Raw genomic sequence first — 3360 nt, 5'->3', positions numbered from 1 at the left:
TCCCACCACTGATCAGCTCAGCTGTTAGAGCCTAACTGACTTTGATCATTTGTAAATACTTTGGTTTTTTAAGTAAAGTCCATGCCTATTGTGGGACTCAAATTCAGACCCTGACATGAGCAGCCACATGCCCTACTGACTAAGCCAGCAGGGCACCTCTTTGGAGTTTGAAATGTACTGAGTGATAACTATTTAAGTTAACTCAGTGATTTCAGCATTTGGCAGCTGTGTTACATTATGTTGAATTACCAAATTGCTCCCGTAATTTTAGTAGCATATCATCATGGATCTCCCCAAAGGATAGTGCTGAGTGGCTGTTGGGAGGTTGAACTCCTCTCCGTGGTCATTCAGGACCCCACAGTTCCTCCACCATGGGCCTTCTCCCTCCCCAGGAGGTCATGCATCTCTGTAGCCATTGGTAGGAGGGGAGAGAGGATAAAGAAATGCTGGTGGGTGGGTGTTTGCAGCCAGATCTAGAAGGCCTAAAATGCCCAGCTTTACACTCATTCTTTATTTTATTTTTTCATTCTTTGTTTTAAAGGCAAGGATTTGTAAGTAGTGATTATGAGAAACCATTTCCCACAAAACATAGAAAATGCTGAGCTGAGCGCCTTTGGAAGTGTGGTGCTTGCTCGTGATCACTCAGGATAGGATCTGGCATCGAGTTTGCTTGGCTGCTGGCCTGGCTGGTGGTGGGTCAACTTCCTTGTAGCTTTCTGAGCTAGGTGATCGTGCTGCTGGAGGCTGAGGAGACACTGATTTTTTTTTTTTTTAATTTTTGACAAATTCTAGAGAATAAGAGATGTGAGAAGATTAGAATAGGGAAAATATCTTAAAGTTCAAAAAAGTTAGGAGTTTTAACCAGAATGTTTGACATCAATCCCTTCTGCATTTCTTTTTTTTTTCTTTTAAGATTTTATTTGTCAGTGAGAGATCACAGGTAGGCAGAGAGGCAGGCAGAGGGAGAGGGAGGAAGGAGGCTCCCTGCTGAGCAGAGAGCCCAATGTGGGGCTCCATTCCAGGACCCTGAGACCATGACCTGAGCTAAAGGCAGAGGCTTTAACTCACTGAGTCACCCAGGCACCCCACTTCTGCGTTTCTATAATGGACACAGTAGATGAGGACTTGTGGTATTTAGTAAGGTAAGCAGTGACTGCAGGCAAGGAGTAGTAGAAAGGATGGATACTTGTTGTCAGGGTTCATGCTGCTAGAGAGGTCCAATTTATGTATTTAAGTAATCTCTTCACCCAACATGGAGCTAGAACTCACAGCCCTAAGTTCAAGAGGTACACGCTCCACTGACCAAGCCAACCAGTGCCCCTCACCTGTCAGATTTCTAAAGATCTAAATATTGGTTAATACTTTCGAGAATGAGGGGCTCCTGGGTGGCTCAGTGGGTTGGGCTGCTGCCTTCTACTCGGGTCATGATCTCAGGGTCCTGGGATCGAGTCCTGCATTGGGCTCTCTGCTCAGCAGGGAGCCTGCTTCTCTCTCTCTCTCTCTCTCTGCCTGCCTCTCTGTCTACTTGTGATCCCTCTCTGTCAAATAAAAAAATAAAATCTTAAAAAAAATACTTTCAAGAATGTAAAAAATACAGGCATGCCTCTCAGGTACTGGTGAAAATATAAATTTTTCTATTGCCTTTGAAAGGCAGTTTCACAATATCTATGAGAAGTACAAATGTCTATATCCTTTGAACCAGCTTCCCTATTTCTAAGAATTTATTCTTTAGCTACATGCACACATTTAAAAAGTACAAGGTCATTTATTGTGGAATTTTTGTGGTGGCAAAGAATTGGCAATAACCTAAATATCCCTCAGTAAGACAGATTAAAAAAATTAGTGAACACCCATACAAAAGAATACACTATAGCCATAAAAATGAAGACCTATGATAATGTGATTTATAATAAAAATATATATTGGTTTTCATTCTCATTTTTGGCATAGAGTGTTTGGAGTTTATTGGAATTTCTGAAGTTTTGAGTGGTGACCTGTGTGTGTGTGTGTGACTTTTGTTATGCTAATGAGACAAATTTTAGACCCCACCCCACCCCACCCCTGGAGGTTGTTGTAGGCTGGTTGCCAGGGCAGCCAACCCCTTGAGAAGAGGGGTTGGAACTGCCCTGCCTGTGCCTCCATGCTCCCTGCTGCAACAAGTTTCCTCCAAAGTTTGTAGCCACCTGGGTAGGTTGAGGGGGTCAGCAGCCGCAGCCAGAGACATATGCTGTGCTGAAAGGCAAGGGCCTCAGCACAGGAACCCTTTACATTGCTGAGAGGCACCTGTCCTGGTTAGATGGCTCTGGATTGGTATTCTCACTAGAATACCCCACCATTGGCTTGCATGTGCTGTCCAGGGACCTAAATACCTATCCCCGAGAGTGTTTGTATGTGATGGTGAATGCCAAATTTGGAGAAGAATCCAAAGAATCTGTTGCTGAAGAAGACAATGATGGGGGCGCCTGGGTGGCTCAGTGGGTTAAAGCCTCTGCCTTCTGCTCAGGTCATGATCCCAAAGTCCTGGGATCGAGCCCCACATCAGGCTTTCTGCTCCGCAGGGAGTCTGCTTCCTCCTTTCTCTCTGCCTGACTCTCTGCCTACTTGTGATCTCTCTGTCAAATAAATAAAATCTTAAAAAAAAAAAAAGACGATGATATTAAATCTATTGCTGAATTTAGATTTGTGCCTAATGATAAATCAGATTTGGAGGCAATGTTCCCTGAAATGTGTGAATGCCAGCCTTTGCATCCTGATCCTGGGGACAAAGATTCAGATGATTACCTTGGAGAAGAATATGTTGTGGGAGCTCATGCACAGGAGCAGGGAGACATCCCTACATTTTATACCTTTGAAGAAGGATTGTCCATCCCATTCAACAGCAGAAGACCAAGCCACGTTGGAGAGGTTAGAAGAAATGCTTTCTCAGTCTGTGCGCAGCCAATATAACATGGCTGGAGTCTGGACAGAAGATTCAGTAAGAGATTATGAAGATGGGATGGAGGCAGACACCACACCAACAGTTGCTGGGCAGTTTGAGGATGCAGATGGTGATCACTGAGAATGATTTATGCTGCTGTCGGATTCTGCTCATAACTAGGAAAGAATTTGGTGTCTCTTCTACTGTGGAGTGGGTGTTGATGAAAATTTTTTTCCTTCTCCAAAATTTACCTGAACCAGACAGAATATACTGAGATAAAAAGTTGTCACCAGCAATAGAAACTATGACCTTTATTAATAACAAAGGTGAATTAATTTAACCAAGAGGGTATTTGTAGTTTATCATCTACCCTAACACTTTCTGTGTATGGGTCCCCTCTGAGTAGGCCTTTCGTTCCCACCTTCATTCTATGCATCTTCTCT

At 43.6% G+C, this 3360-nt stretch overlaps 1 pseudogene; it reads left to right on the top strand.

Annotated features, from left to right (window-relative positions):
* Positions 1-2140: 2140 nt before the first annotated feature.
* Positions 2141-3058, top strand: LOC116863451 (annotated as a pseudogene).
* The last annotated feature ends 302 nt before the right edge of the window (positions 3059-3360 follow it).

Source organism: Lontra canadensis, unplaced genomic scaffold, assembly GCF_010015895.1.
Source record: "Lontra canadensis isolate GAN:19392208 unplaced genomic scaffold, GSC_riverotter_1.0 scaffold1230, whole genome shotgun sequence".
Taxonomy (NCBI): Eukaryota; Metazoa; Chordata; class Mammalia; order Carnivora; family Mustelidae; genus Lontra; species Lontra canadensis.
This window is presented reverse-complemented; position numbering and strand designations above follow the sequence as displayed.